Consider the following 17,363-nt stretch of genomic DNA (forward strand, 5'->3'; position numbering starts at 1 on the left):
CATGAATTATTACATTAATTCTATCTTTATTAAAAGCATACTACAGGCAAAGCACTATCCAGGGCACTGGTGATACTGCAGGGAATGAGAAAATGTTCTGCTTTCACAGCTGAAATTAAAAAAACCAACAACCATGCAAGTCTGGTGCTGATGCTGCTATGGAAAAAAACAAGCAGGGAAGAGGGATGGGCAGTGCTGCTGAGGAGGGATATTATTTTCCATAGGATGAGCAGGGGCAACTCTCTGATAAGACAATATTCAAGTGGAGTCCTGAAGGAAATGAGAAAACAAACCATATCAACTTAGAGAAGCCATTACAGGCAGAAAGAATGAATTCTAAGAGTTTAGACAAAGGCAAACAGTCAGTGGAGAAATGGGCAAGGTATGGAAAGGCTATTAAAGACATGGCCAAAACACAACAAAATGCTCACCCACTCCAGGGAGGAATATAAAATAAAACCTCAAATCAGACTGACAAAACCTAAAACCCTGACAATGGCCAGACACAGTGGCTCACATCTGTAATTCCAGCACTTTTTTCTTTTTTTTTTTGAGATGGAGACTCGCTTAGCCACCAAGTAGCTGGGACAACAAGCACGCGCCACTACGCCCAGCTAATTTTTGTATTTTTAGTAGAGACAGGGTTTTACCATGTTGGTCAGGATGGTCTCGATCTCTTGACTTCATGATCCAACTGCCTCATCCTCCCAAAGTGCTGGAATTACAGGTGTGAGCCACCGCGCCCGGCCAATCCCAGCACTTTTGAAAGCCAAGGTGGGAGGATCACTTGAGGCCAGGAGTTTAAGATCAGCTGGGCAACATAGTGAGACTCCATCTGTACAAGTTAAAGAATCAAAAAAATTAGCTAGGCATGGTGGTGCACACCTGTAGTCCCAGCTTCTTGGGGGACTGAGGTGGGAAGATTGCTTGAGCCCAGAAGGTTGAGACTGCAATGAGCCATGATGGCACCACTGCACTCCAGTCTGCCAACAGAGCAAGATCCTGTCTCAAAAAAATAAATAAAATAGAATCAACAACTAACAAGACCAAGTATTTGTGAGGATAGAAAATAGAAATTTAATGCAGTAGTCTCCTAAGTATAATCATGTAGGACAGGGTATGGCAACAAAAATCTAATCAAGTTCAAGTTTAAGATGTATATATTCTATGATCCAGCAACTTCCAACCACAGGTTAGTCCCAAAAGAAATTATTGCACATGTGCACAAAGAGACACTTTCAACAATGTTCATTGCAGAGTTAGAAACTGTGAAACAATCCAAATGCCCATCTGTAGGAGGATGAATTTCTCCTACATCAGGGAAATATTTGTAGGATAGAATGCTACGTAGCAGTTACAAAGTCTCAAAGGCTAAATATAACAATATGAATACCTCACAAGCATAATTTCAAACAAAAGAAAAACAGGTTGCAGGGAGGAAGAAATGAGGGAGGCTAGTATTTAATGGATAGGAAGTTTCATAGTTTGGGGGGAAGAATGGGGAGATGAAACAGTTCTGGAGATGGATGGTGGTAATAGCTGCACATAATATGAATGTACATGATACCACTGAACTGTATACCTTAAAATGGTAAAAAGGTAATTTTTTATTTTAAAAAAAATGGTTAAAAATTAAATCAAGTTGCATAAGGATACATACAGGGTTACATTATCATATAAAGTTTAAAAATATGGAAAACACTATGCTCTATTACTTATGGAGTTATACATAAGAGTGAGGTATAAATATAGGATGACAGGCCAGGAGCAGTGGCTCACGTCTGTAATCCCAGCACTTTGGGAGGTCAAAGCAGGAGGATCACTTGACGCCAGGAGTTCCAGACCAACCTGAGCAACACCGTGAGACCACATCTTCACAAAATGCAAAAATTAGCCAGGCCCAATGATGCACATCTACTGTCTCTAGCTACTTGGGAGGCTGAGGTGGGAGGACTGCTCGAGTCCAGGAGTTCAAGGCTCTGGTGAGCCACGATCATACCACGGCACTCCAGCCTGGGCAACAGAGCAAGACCCTATGTGATAGTTAACACTGAGTGTCAACTTGATTGTAGTAAAGGATGCAAAGTATTGTTCCTGGGTGTGTCTGTGAGGGTGCTGCCAAAGGAGATTAACATTTGAGTCAGTGGACTGGGAAAGGCAGACCCACCGTCAATCTGAGTGGGCACCCTCTAATTAGCTGCCAGCGCAGCCAGAATAAAAGCAAGCAGAAGAACGTGGAAAAAACTAGACTGGCTGAGCCTTCTTGCCTTCATCTTTCTCCCGTGCTGGATGCTTCCTGCCCTCGAACATCAAATTCCAAGTTCTTCAGCTTTTGGACTCTTGGACTTATACCAGTGGTTTGCCAGGGGTTCTCAGGCCTTTTGGCCACAGACTGAAGGCTGCATTGTCAGCTTCCCTGCTTCTGAGGTTTTGGGACTTGGACTGGCTTCCTGGCACCTCAGCTTGTAGACGGCCTATTGTGGGACTTCACCTTGTGACAGTGCAAGTCAATTCTCCTGATAAACTCCCCTTCATATATACATCTATCCTATTCATTCTGTCCCTCTAGAGAACCCTTGCTAATACAATATGGAATGATAAATACCAAATATGAAATACTGAAGCCAATATGGAATGATAAACATCAATTACAGGATACTGATTCCCTCTGGAAGAAAAGGAAGGAAAAGAAGTATGATAGAAATGAGGTCCACAAAGCCCGCAAATGAATTTGTAATATTTATTTCTTAAGCTAGACTACAGCTATAGCGGTACTTACTATCTTATTCACTGTATCTTTTCATATGTATAAAATATTTAATCATATATACAAAAATGATAATAGAGGGCATCATTTTGTAAAATTCAAACAAATTACTTCCTATAATGTTTCTAGGTGTTTTTGTCTAGACTATAAGGTAGGCACTGTTATTTACCCCACTTCACAGGTGAGAAAAGTGAGTCTCTTGCCCAAAATGACACACACAATAGGTGGCAGAGCCAGTATCCAAACCTTGGTAGCCTTGTTTCAGAGACCGAAGCTTTCAATTACCAAACCAAGCAGGTTGTTGGGAAATAACAGAATATACACCAAGAGGAGAGCGAATAAATGCAATTTGCTCATTGACCAAATACTAATGTGGCAATCACGTGTCAGTCACCGTGTTAAGGGCTTTGAATGCTACAGTGAACAAAAAGGCGTAACACACATTGTGTCTTCCCTAGAGGACCTTTCAATTCACAAGAAGGACAATTACATAAGCAGTCACACCAACCCCTGCTGTCCTGGGTGGTAAAAGAAAGCACAAGTACCCTTCACCCAGAAGTGCCAAATGCTGACTGTAGGAGGGGAGGGAAAGAGTTAGGAAAGGCTACCAAAGATAAGACTTGTGAGGCTATTTGTTACAAATCTATACAAAAATATATATATATTATCCAGACAGTAAGAACAGTGTTGGAGAGTTATATTTACTTCTTCTTCTTTTTTTTTTTTTTTTTTTTTTGAGACAGAGTCTTACTCTGTCACCCAGGCTGGAGTGCAGCGGCATGATCTCTGCTCACTGCAAGCTCCGCCTCCTGGGTTCACGCCATTCTCCTGCCTCAGCCTCCCGAGTAGCTGGGCCTACAGGTACCCCCCACCAAGCCCGGCTAATTTTTTGTATTTTTAGTAGAAATGGGGTTTCACTGTGTTAGCCAGGATGGTCTCAATCTCCTGACCTCGTGATCCGCCCGCCTTGGTCTTCCAAAGTGCTGGGATTACAGATGTAAGCCACCGCGCCCGGCCGTTTGTTTTAGGAGATGGAGTCTCTCTCTGTTTCCTAAGCTGAAGTGCAGTGACGCAATCTCGCTCACTGCAACCTACACCTCCCGGGTTCAGGTGATTCTCCTGCCTCAGCCTCCTGAGTAGCTGGGATTACAGGCACCTGCCACCACACCCGGCTGATTTTTGTATTTGTAGTAGAGATGGGGTTTCACTGTGTTGGCCAGGCTGGTCTCGAACCCCTGACCTCAGGTGATCCACCTGCCTCAGCCTCCCAAAGTGCTGGGATTAGAGGCATGAGTCACCATGCACAGCCTATAATTACTTCTATAGAGAAATATGACACTCTGTTAAGAAAAAAATAAAGTAGAAATCAACACATAGAGCATCTTCTGGGAATGGAACAGCACATATATCAAGTTTCAATACATAGTAATGATAGCTTATCAAATCTGTACTTTAAAGATGGTTCATTCAATAAATGGTACTTGGGAACTACATAAAAATGAATGCTAAGTTATATCCCAACTGGATTAAAGAGTTGAGATTTAAACAACTGGGCTAGGACAGAACCAGAAAATATACATAAATATTTTTATATCCTAAGGGTCTAAGCATGACACTAAAAGCAGAATTCACAAAGACAAAAATTACTAGGTCTTCAAGAAAAAAGCTGTGAGACTTATACTATCAGATGTTAAAACTTAAAATTAACCCCCACAAGCCTTCTAGTTCCCAATGCAGCAAGAAAGTTGCTTGGAAGTCATCACTGTGTCTTAACAACTAAAAAGCTGAACAAATTGAAAAATCAACAACTGTTCTTAGATCCATCAGAGAAGTGAGGTCACATGGCAAACCTGCTGTCCCCATAATTGGAGGGAAAAACAGGCAGGCACAGAGAATCACAACTTACAGGAGCAGAAACCTCCACAGAGACCAGCACCAACAGGGAAACTGAACTGTAACTGACAAAGTGCTGGAGGCTCAGTGTGGACAAGCCTGACACAAAAGTCCCAGACAGACCCAGTCATTATGGGCCCTATGCTTTTGTGAGTTTTACCTACTGGAGCTCTGCCAGATTCTCACAGTGAATATGGGGGGGGGGGGGGGGAATCCCTTGTGCTTCCAATAAGGGGAGGGAAACACGAACCATTTGACATGTGCCAGAGCATTCTGTTGATAACAAAGTCGGCTCTCAGGAGAAACGATTTAACCAGAACCTAACTTGCTTGGTTTTGTCAGAGTCTAACTAACCAAGTGGAAGAGAAATACCCAACTCCAGCCAGCACCGGCCTTCCATGTAAGAAAAGGAAAATAGCCAACTGCAGTACACTCTAGCCAACCTGTCCTGCCTCAGGGGGGAAAAATACTGAGAAGTATTTGTGAAGTTCACAGTCCAGGGGTACAGCCTCACTAAAAGACTGAGACCTAGGCTGGGCATGGTGGCTCACACCTGTAATCCCAGCACTTTGGGAGGCCGAGGCAGTGGATCATTTGAGGTTAGGAGTTCAAGACTAGCCTGGCCAACATGGTGAAACCCTGTCTCTACTAAAAATACAAAAATTAGTGGAGCATGGTGGCAGGTGCTTGAAATCCCAGCTACTCGGGAGGCTGAGGCAGGAGAATTGCTTGAACCTGGGAGGCAGAAGTTGCAGTGAGCCGAGATCGTGCCACTGCACTCCAGCCTGAGCGACAGAGCAAGACTCCGTCTCAAAAAAAACCAAAACAAAACAAAACAAAAAACACTGAGACCTAATCATAAGACTACAGAATGCTTCCCCTCCCCATATACCATACCATTACGTTATTAAAGGTCTAGTGAGAGCAGTTCCTTTTACCTAGGATATCATGTTCAGCTAACAAGAAAAAGTTACAAGGCATACTAAAAGGCAAAAAGCAAAGCTTAAAGAGACAGCACAAGCATCCAAACCAGGCTCTGACACGGCAGGGATGCTAGGATAACCAGACCAGATGCAAAGAGCTCGAGTGGATAAAGTACACAGCACACAAGAACAGATGGACAATGTAAACAGAGATGGAAATCCTAAGAAAGAACCAAACCAAAATGCTGGAGCTCTAAAACACTCTGATTTTGGAAATGAAGAATGGCCTTGAGATTGGACATGGCTGAGGAAGGAATCTCTGAGTTTAAGAATTCTCAACAGAAACCTCTAAAACCAAAAAGCAAAATGAAAAAAGACTGAAATAAACCAGAATGGAATATCCAGGAGCTGTGGGATAACTACAAAGGGTGTAATGTATGTGTAACAGGAATACCAGAAGGAAAAGAAAAAGAGAAAAGAAGAAAAGTAATATTCGAAAGAATAATGACTCAGGATTTCCCCATGTTAATGTCAGGCCCCAAACCACAGTCAGGAGGCTCCCAGAACATGAAGTAGGATAAATGCCAGAAAAACTATAGATAAGCATGTAAGTTTCAAACCATAGAAAATCAAATATTTAACAAATTCCAGAAAGAAGACAGAGGGAAAAAAAGCCTTACATACAGAAAAGGAAAGAATGATTTCACCTTCTACCCAGAAACCATGCGAGCAAGGAGATGGCAGGGTGAAATACTTAAAGTACTGAAAGAAAAAATCACCACCTAGAATGTGCACACTATGAAACTGTCCTTCAGAACGGAAGGAGAAATACTTTTTCAGACAACCAGAAACTGGGGGAATTTGTTGCCAGTAGATCTTCCTTGAAAGAAATGGTTTTTTTTGTTTTTTTTTTTGAAACGCAGTCTCACTGTCTCCTAGGCTGGAGTGCAGTGGCGCGATCTCAGCTCACTGCAAGGTCCCCTCCCGGTTCACGCCATTCTGCTGCCTCAGCCTCCTGAGTAGCTGGGACTACAGGCACCCGCCACCACGCCCGGCTAACTTTTTGTATTTTTAGTAGAGACAGGGTTTCATCATGTTAGCCGGTATGGTCTAGATCTCCTGACCTCGTGATCCGCATGCTTCGGCCTCCCAAAGTGCTGGGATTACAGGCATGAGCCACCGCGCCCAGCCGAAGGAAGTGTTGAAAAAAGTTCTTCAGAGAAAAGGAAAATGATATAGGTCAGAAACTCAGATCTAAGAAGAGAAAGGAAGAACATCAGAGAAGGAGTAAAATAAAAACGTTTATTTTTCTTATTCTTAATTCAACTAACACATAGCAATTTGGCCAAAATAATAAAATAGCAACAATATATTGATTATGCATGCTTATGTATAAGTAAAATGAATGATGGCAATGATGTAAGGAGAGGAGGGAAGAATCAGGATTATTTTGTTATTATAAGGAGGCTGGGCATGGTGGGTCAAGCCTATAATCCCAGCACGTTGGGAGGCCAAGGCAGGCGAATCACTTGAGGTCACGAGTTCAAGACCAGCCTGGCCAACATGGTGAAACCCCGTCTCTACTAAAAATAAAAAAAATTAGCCAAGTGTAATGGCGGGCGCCTGTAATCCCTGCTACTTGGGAGGCTGACATAGGCGAATTGCTTGAACCCGGGAGGCGGAGGTTGCAGTGAGCTGAGATCGGGCCACTGAACTCCAGCCTGGGTGACAGAGTAAGACTTGGTCTCGAAGAAGAAAAAAAAAAGATTACTTTGTTATTATAAGGTACTTGCCCTACTCAGGAAGCAACATAGTGTTCTTTGAAAATGGACTTCGGCCGGGCGTGGTGGCTCAAGCCTGTAATCCCAGCACTTTGGGAGGCCGAGACGGGCGGATCACGAGGTCAAGAGATCGAGACCATCCTGGCTAACACGGTGAAACCCCGTCTCTACTAAAAAAATACAAAAAACTAGCCGGGCGAGGTGGCGGGCGCCTGTAGTCCCAGCTATTCAGGAGGCTGAGGCAGGAGAATGGCGTAAACCCGGGAGGCAGAGCTTGCAGTGAGCTGAGATCCGGCCACTGAACTCCAGCCGGGACAACAGAGCGAGACTCCGTCTCAAAAAAAAAAAAGAAAATGGACTTCAATTACTGGTAGACCTATATTACAAATGCTAGGGAAAACACTAAAAAAGTAACAAGTGAAGTATGATTAATATGCTAAGAAAGGAGAGAAAATGGAATCATATTTAACATACCCAAAACCACGAAAGAAAAAGTGTGGAATACAAAAACAGAAACAGAGAACAAGACCAACAAATAGAAAAGATTAACAAATATAGTAGATGTTGATATCAAATTCCCTGAAATGTGTGTGATATTGTTGCGAGAACAGACAAATAAACCAAAGAAACAGAACAGAGCCCAGAAAAAGACTCACACAAATAGAGTCAACTGATCTTTCGCAAAAGAGAAAAAAGTAATACAATGGGGAAAAGATAATTTTTTTCAACAAATAGTGCTGAAACTGGAAATTCACATGCAAAAAAAAAAAAAAAAAATCTAGACGAACACCTTATACCTCTCACAAAAATTAACTCTAAGTGTGTTATAAAACTAAATGTGAAAGACAAAACTTTAAGAGTTCTAGAAGATAACACAGGAGAAAGTCTAGATGACCTTGGATTTGGTAATAACTTTTTAGATAGCAAACTAAAGGCGTGACCCGTGAGAGAAAAAATTGGTAAGTATTAAACATTTCTGCTCTTCAAAAGACACTGCCAAGACATGAAAAGACAAGCTACAGACTGACAGAAAATATTTGCAAAAGACGTATTTGATAAAGGACTCCAAAATATACAAAGAACTCTTAAATCTCAACAATAAGAAAATGAACAACCCAATTAAAAACGGGCCAAAGACCATAATAGACATCTCATCAAAGACATACGAATGGCAAATAAGTGTATGAAAAAATGTTCCACATCACCTGTCATCAGGGAAATGCAAAACAAAACAACAATGACAGAAACTCTCATCCATTGCTGGTGGGAATACAAAATGGGACAGCCACTTTGGAAGACAGTTTGGCACTTTCTTAAAAAACTAAGCAATACTCTTATGAAACTACCCAGCAACTACACTCTTTGGTATTTACTCCAAGGAGTTGAAAATTTACATCCAAACACAAACTTGCACACAGATGTTTATAGCAGCTATGTTCAAAATTGCCAAAACTTGCAAGCACCCAAGATGTCCTTCAGTAGGTGAATAAACTGTGGTGCAGCCAGACAATGGAATATTGTTCAGCTCTAAAAAGAGATGAGCTATCCATGTGAAAACACATGGAAGGATCCTTAAATGCATATTGCTAAGTGAAAGAAGCAAATCTGAAAAGGCTACAAATGGTATGATTCCAACCATATGACATTCTGGAAAAGGCAAAACTACGCAGACAGTAAAAAGATCCATGGTTGCCAGGGATGGGGGAGGGAGAGATAAACAGAGTACAGGAGATTCTTAGGGCAGTGAAATTACCCCATATGACAATGTAATGGTGGATACATGTCACTATACATTTGTCCACACCCACAGAATGTACAACCACAACAACGAACCCTAATGTAAAATACAGACTACGGCTGATAATGATGGATCTGTGTACGTTCATCAGTTATAATAAATGTGCCACTCTTGTGGGTGATATTGATAAGGAGGTATGTATGCATGCATGGAATGGGGGGATATGGAAAATCTCTGGACCTTCTGCTCAATTTTGTTTTGAGTCTAAAACTGCTCTAAAATATAAAGTCCATTAAAAAAAAAAACTCCAGATCCTCTACCTTATGCAATACCCTCAAATTAATTTCAGATGATTCACAGACCAAATTGAAAAATAATAATAACAACACTTCTGAAAGAGGAAAACATAAGAAACTATCTTCATGACCTTGGGGTGGGCAAAGATTTCACAAATAGGACAGGAAAAGCACTAAACATATACTTTTTTAAAAGTGATAAACTAGACTTTGTTAAAATGAAGAGCTCTGTTTATTAAGCAATATTAAGAGTTTAAACTGGCAAAGACAGGCCAGGCGCAGTGTCTCACACCTGTAATCCCAGCACTTTGGGAGGCTAAGGCGGGTGGATCACTTGAAGTCAGGAGTTCGAGACCAGCCTGACCAAACTGGTAAAACCCCATCTCTACTAAAAATACAGAATTAGCTGGGCATGGTGGTGCATGCCTATAATCCCAGTTACTTGGGAGCCGAGGCAGGAGAATCGCTTGAACCCAGGAGGCGGAGGGTGCAGTGAGCAAAGATCACACCATTGCACTCCAGCCTGGGCAACAAGAGCGAAACTCCACCTCAAAAAAATAACATAACATAACATAACATAACATAACATAACATAACATAACATAAAAAATAAATAAACTGGTAAAGACAGACTGGGAGAAGATATATGCAGTACCTATATCTGGACTTGTATTCAGAACCACTATTACTTGCAAAATCATGGAGGAATCTCAGAACACAATGTTGAGTGTTATTATACTATTATAATTGAGTTATTATAATATTATAATGTTGAAAAATCAGACACAAAGGCATAAACAATCATTTCATTTATATAAAGTTCAAAAACAGGCAAAACAAAAATAAATTTAAAAGTTCAATAATAGGCAAAATTAATCTATGATGATAAAAGTTGGTATAGCTGTTCATAATATATAAACTATATGAAAATATAGTTGAAGGCCAGGCACAGTGGCTCATGCCTGTAATCCCAGTATTTTAAAGGGAGGCCAAGGTAGGAGGATCAATATTTTGGGAGGCCAAGGTAGGAGGATCACTTGAAACCAGGAATTCAAGACCAGCATAGGCAACAAACAAGACCCCATCTCTCAAAAAAAAATTTTAGCCAGGTGTGCTGGAGCACACCTGTATCCCAATTACTAGGGAGGCTGAGGCAGGAGGATTGCTTGAGCCCAGGAGTTCAAGACCAGCCTGGACAACAAAAGGAGACTACCATCTCTATAAAAATAATAATAATTAGTAACATATATATAGTTGCAAAAATATGTACAACATGATTTCAATTTTATAAGTGAAATATAGACACATATATATGAACATGCATAAAAACCAAAGAAGATGTAATGCAATATAGTAACTGTTTACCTTTGAATTCTGGTAAAGTATGAGTCATTTTCTTCAATATTTATTTTCTAAATGTAAAGTTTTTAGTAGATATGCTATGCAATTCTTTAAGCTGATGAAAGAAAATGCTTTTGACTTCTTTATTATTAGTAGGTCAGTATTCACTACATTCAGATCGATTATTCACTCTCCCCATTTTCATCCTTCCCATTCGTCCCTCTATACAATGGCTTCGACACAAAACAGTGCACCATACTTTCTTTTTGACATAGTAATTAAAGACCAACTGGTAAAGCTATTTTCCTTTTTGTCGTACCTTTATTTCGTAATCTTTCTGGAAACTCACTGTTTCCTTGAGTTGCAAGGAACTGAACCAATATCTTTATCAAATTCTTCCCAGACTCACTCTCTATGTGCTCTTCATGTTGAAAGCTTCAACACTTTTGTTCCCACAGGCTCCCTCTTTGCCTTCTTTAGGCACTTCCTGGGTCATCCCACCTGCTTCCTTGCCTTTAACTACAATCTGTTGCTAAAGAGATGACTTTCAGATCTACACCCGGTATTCCTTCCCCAGTGTTCTCCTGAGTCTCCAAACCCATAGATGGATAACGTCTATTATCCACTAGACGTTACCTGATGCCTCAACATGAACCTAAGATGCAATACACTTACATTTCCCTAAAACAATATTAGGTAAAAGTCAGGTCTGGGGGGAACCAGTTTACTAAGGAGTTATCCCAGCTTGCAGACACTGGCTTTAGACAACACGTTTGCACAAATCAAGCACCGCAGTCTTGTCTGATTTCAGAAATGGCTGAAAGCAGAGTAACATTTTAGCTAAGCAGAGCAGGGTAAAATGGCATTAAATCCAAGTTGAATGGAATCAGCCCTGGGGGATCTATGCATGTGGATAGGGGTCCCATGGTTTACATGAAAGTTAAAGCCTTCAAAAAAGTGGTAACAAAACAGATATCCAGATTAGCCAGATGGGTTAAGGCTCAAGAATAAACTTTGGTACCGATGATGAGAGGTGGAAATAAACAAAATAGGTCAATAAAAAGGGAAACTTGTCAGAACCATGGAAGGCAGACAAGCTCATCCTAAAGGTAAGGAAAGAAGAAGATATATATATATATAAACATATATATATATATAATTTTTTTTTTGAGATGGGAGTCTCGCTCTGTCACCCAGACTGGAGTGCAGTGGCCGGATCTCAGCTCACTGCAAGCTCTGCCTCCCGGGTTTATGCCATTCTCCTGCCTCAGCCTCCTGAGTAGCTGGGACTACAGGCGCCTGCCACCTCGCCCGGCTAGTTTTTTGTATTTTTTAATAGAGACGGGGTTTCACTGTTTTAGCCAGGATGGTCTCCATCTCCTGACCTCATGATCCGCCCATCTTGGCCTCCCAAAGTGCTAGGATTACAGGCTTGAGCCACCGCGCCCGGCCAAGAAGAAGATATATTTCATTGACTACAAGAAACTCTAGGATAAAGGCCATGCCATGATTTAATGTACCATTATCTTATGCTTCCCCTTTGTGAAAGTCTCAATGCCACCAATTAAATATAACTTGTCATCTCTGGCAGCATTCAGTTTTAAAAATGTTCAAAAGTGACAAAATGTGCATGCTGCAACTCGGGAGTAGCTGAGACTTTGTCCTCAGTGTGCTAAGGACAGAAAATCTGACTGTCAGGCCTCTAGGATGGGAAGAAGGATGCCGGGACATCACACACTCCTGCTGCTCCCTACTACTGGCCAAGAAGCAGGAAACTGAGCAGGATGAATGACTACACTGTCTTTAATATGACAATCACAGAGAAGTGTTAATGACAAGGAAAAATACTTATGACACGATGTTAAACAAAAACAAAAGTAACATATAAGATGGAATTATTTGCAAAAAAGCATGCCCTCCCCCGGAGGATTAAGTAGAAGTACTTCAAATGTTAATTACTGTGTTAAGGTCCTGGAATTATAGGTAATTTCTTTCCTTGCTTCTTTATATTTCTCTTTACTTCCCCCAAATTTCCACAAGCAGCACATAATATTTTTATAACTCGACATAAGGTCAAATGTGAAATGTTTGTTTTTTAATTTGCAAATTGTGGGCCACATACATAAACTGGTTTATTTAAATATTAGATAGAGGGCTATCTCATTAATGTACAATAAGCCCTTCATACCAATGGAATAACCATTATTCAAATCATGATATCAGGTCAGAGTATCCTAACATCATCTGTAGAGAGAGAGCCAATGGTCACTGTAACACAAGAAATTATGTTGGTCATTTTTCTTTTTAAATATGAGGTTTCAAGAATGTCAATGCTATTACCTAAACAGAGAAAAGAATTAAACAGTTCAATTTACTACTGGATCTTGACCCTGACATAATCATAGTCCAGCAGAGACACATCTGGTCACATTGCTGATAAAAGTTTACTGCCAAAAGCTGGCAGTGTTTTCTTGTATAAGATATATTTCTCTTTTTTTAAAAAAAAAGACTTTGACAAGTAGCTATCGCGGACGGAAATTGAAGCTAACACATTTTTTACTCTGGTATCTTGATGGAATTGGTTTTTAGCCCACTTGCCCACATACTCAAGTACCAATATATTTCTCTCCTCATATTGAAAAGGAACATTTTGACAAAGGATAAAGATCTAGAAATATAAACATTATACTTGCCAAGAGTTAAAAACAAAATATGCTACCTTCTACTTTTGCGTAGTACTAGATCAGAAATGGGCTGAAAATCTTGGGACAAATCAAAATTTTTTGTTTATAAAGTTTAAGAAATTCTTTTCAAATGACTTTCCTTGCTCAGGCATAGTAAAAGCCTAATTAAATAACAGAAGACAACAGTATGGATGTTCTAATTAAAATATCTGATATAACACTTTTATTTATAGTAATCTGATATCATTTGAGTTTTTATTTTTTATTGTAATATATTTATTTTGAGACAGAGTCTCGCTCTTATTGCCCAGGCTGGAGTACAGTGGTGCGATCTTGGCTCACTACAACCTCCACCTCCTGGGTTGAAGCAATTCTCCTGCCTCAGCCTCCCGAGTAGCTGGGATTACACGTACCTGCCACCATGCCTGGCTAATTGTTTTTTGTATTTTTAGTAGAGATGGGGTTTCACCATGTTGGCCGGGCTGGTCTCGAACTCCTGACCTCAAGTGATCTGCCCACCTCAGCCTCCCAAAGTGCTGGGATTACAGGCGTGAGCCACCGCGCTCAGCCAGCATTTGAGTTTTTATATGTTTGACCCTAGCTGATACATATAACTACAAAATAAATGTTTTAAGTGCCAAAATCTTTCTTAATAGCATCTACTATGTCTTATAAGATCAGCCATTCAGAAGGAAATAACAGCTTGAGTCAATTAAAAGGAAAATTTTTAAGAGCAGCATCCTGCCACAGATCTTCTTTTACAAGGCAACAAAAACAATGCAAGAACAAGAAACAACAACTCTAATTGCTACAAAATGCTCAGAAAGCAATTGCCCTAATGTGTGGGCAGTTTAAATTGCCCAAGGAAACATTCCAACAAGAATTACATAGAGACAATAATGACTTCTATTTAAGATGCTCCTGGGTTGAAATTATTTTCTAACTTTAGATTATTGCATTACAATCATGAGCAAACCCAGAGTAATTACAAGTGAATTCGCCACCCAAAGGCTAGTAACTTCAAGGTAAGAATTCAATTTGTGGAACATTTTGACCAAAGAAAGGAAGTAAACTATTAAGCTATTGTATCAATGTTTCCTTGTCATCTTCCACACTCTAAGAACACAGCCTAGATAACAATCTCAGATGGGCCTGACTTAGCCAGCTCCTGCTGTTTACTCCCATTTAAATCCATTCTAATTTTTATGCTATGTAAATCCAAGACAGCTTAGAAACCAAAGTAAGGCCTTTTTGCATTTCTTAAATAACATCAGTATTAATAACCAAAAAGGGCATGGATTTAACTTCTCGAGCATAAAACAGCAAAAGAAACCCACAAAGATTTAATCAGCTGGACAACTGGTAAAATACATATGGTACTTTACAAATCTCTGTTGGGTTTCCACCCATTCATTCTTTTAAGAAACAAGCTGGGCGCACTGGCTCACACCTGTAATCCCTGCACTTTGGGAGGCTGAGGCAGGCGGATCACTTGAGGTCGGGAGTTTGAGACCAGCCTGGCCAACATGGTGAAACCCCATCTCTGCTAAAAATACAAAAATTAGCCGGGCATGGTGGTACGCAGCTGTAATCCTAGCTACTGGGGAGGTTGAGGCACGAGAATTGCTTGAACCCGGGAGGCAGAGGTTGCAGTGAACCGAGATCGTGCCACTGCACTCCAGGCTGGGCAACAGAATGAGACTCTGTCTCAAAAAAAAAAAAGAAGAAAGAAAAAAAGAAACATTTATCAGGCCTGGAGCAGTGGCCTTTGCCTATAATCCCGACACTTCCAAGGCAGGAAGACTGCCTGATGCCAGGAGTTTGAGAGTCTCTACAAAAAAAAAAAAAAAAAAAAATCAAAAAATTAACTAGGCATGGCAGTATGTGCCTGTGGTCCCAGATAGGTGGGAGGCTGAGGCAGAAGGATCATTTGGGCCCAGAAGTTGGAGGCTGCAGTGAGCTATGATGGTGCCACTGTGTTCCAGCTTTGGTGACTCAGTCTCCAAGAAAAAAAAATGGAAGCATTTATCAAATACCTTAAAGTGTACTATGCTAGACATTGTGCAGAATTCAGACATAAGTAAGGGATCCAGCTCAGGAGAGAGCAGCTAAGACAAAACAGAAGAAAAACAGTGTTTTTTAATAGATATAAAACTTAGGAAGGGAAAAGGGGGCAGCTAATTATAATCAGAAAAGACTTTGCATTGGAGGTAATAACAAAACCGGGTCTAGGAGGTGCACAGAATTTCTACAAGTCAAAGAAGGGAAAGAAAGAACATTCCTTCCAAAATCTGGGGAGACAGTAATCGAAGACTCAGAACGGAGAAGGTGGTGGGCACATGTGCAGAAATGGCAAGGTAAGCAGGGAAGCATGGCCCTCCTGGGGAATACGGTGAAAAATGAGTCAGGAAATGTACATCAAGGCCAGACAGTGATGGGTTAGGAATGTCGAAGTAAGCGCTGGGCACAGGAGAGAAAGGCAAGTTTTCTGGGACAGTGACTCCCATATCTGGCTGTATCCCAAATGACACCTGGGATGTCTAACAAGCAGATTCTCAGATGCCATGAGGACCAGGAAATTGTCATTTTTTTGAAGCTCCTGGGGTGATTATCATTATCAGTCAGATGTCAAGAGTGCACAAAGAATGCTTAGAAAAGTGAAGGAAGGAAGGAAGGGAGGAAGGAAGGGAGGGAGGGAGGGAGGGAGGGAGGGAGGGAGGGAGGATGGAAAAGCAGAACCGGAAGGTTACTTTAGGTGAAAAAGAAAAGGAAGGTAAGTATGCCATATGAAAACGCATAAGAAAGGCCAAATGTTTGCAGAAAATGACATTCAATGTGAACATTCTGAGGCTATTGATGGCTTAGGAAATTTGGTCCTAGAAATTCAGAAAAATTAACTTCACATTTAAACATATACTATTTGCAGAAACCTTTTCTTTTTTTTTTAGATGGGGGTCTCACTGTCGCCCACGCTGGAGTGCAGTGGCACAATCTCGGCTCACTACAACCTCTGCCTCCCAGGCTCAAGCGATACTCCCACCTTAAGTCTCCTGAGTAGCTGGGACCACAGGTAATTTTTGTATTTTGTTTTTTGGTAGAGACGGAGTTTTGCCATGTTGCCCAGGCTGGTCTTGAACTCCTGACCTCAAGCGATCTGCGCACCTTAGCCTTCCAAAGTGCTAGGATTACAGGTGTGAGCTACCACACCCGGCCTGCAGACACCTCTTTTAGGGTGGCTATGTACCGTCGACCCTCCGTATCTGGGTTCCATTTTCACACATTCAACCAAACCATGGATGAAAAATATTTGGGAAAAGTAAAACAATTAAAAATCACACAAATATTTAAAATGCAGTACAACAACTACTTACATGGCGTTTACATTGTACTACATATTATAAGTAATCTAGAGATGATTTAAAGTATATAGGATGAGTGTAGATTATGTGCAAATACTATGCCATTTTATTTTTATTATTTATTTAATTTTTTTTTTTTTTTTTTTTTGAGACAGAGTCTCACTCTGTCACCCAGGCTGCAGTGCCATGACATGATCTTGGCTTACTGTAGCCTCCACCTCCCAGGTTCAGGCAATTCTCCTGCCTCAGCCTCCCAAATAGCTGGGATAACAGGTGCATGCCATCACAACTGGCTAATTTTTGGGTATTTCTAGTAGAGACGGGGCCTGACCATGTTGGCCAGGCTGATCTTGAACTCCTGACCTCAAGCGATCTGCCTGCCTCGCCCTCCCAAAGTCCTAGGTTTGCAGGCGTGAACCACCACGCTCGGCCTATGCCATTTTATATAAACTTGAGCATCTGTGGATTTTGGTACCCATGGGGAGTCCTACAACCAATCTTCCATAGACTCTGGGTTGGGTATCTATGGGGAATTGGTTCCAAGACCAATTGTTATTAATTAACTTTGGGAGTATATATAC

The 17,363-nt window shown here is 40.9% G+C and overlaps 1 protein-coding gene across 1 annotated transcript in view; it reads right to left on the reverse strand.

Moving 5' to 3' along the window:
- LOC111547030 (S-adenosyl-L-methionine-dependent tRNA 4-demethylwyosine synthase TYW1) overlaps window positions 1-17,363 on the reverse strand; it is a 256,839-nt gene that overhangs the window by 105,097 nt on the left and 134,379 nt on the right. The gene's annotated exons all lie outside the window — the stretch shown is intronic.

The sequence above is a fragment of the Piliocolobus tephrosceles genome, chromosome 8 (genome assembly GCF_002776525.5).
Source record: "Piliocolobus tephrosceles isolate RC106 chromosome 8, ASM277652v3, whole genome shotgun sequence".
In the NCBI taxonomy this organism is placed as follows: domain Eukaryota; kingdom Metazoa; phylum Chordata; class Mammalia; order Primates; family Cercopithecidae; genus Piliocolobus; species Piliocolobus tephrosceles.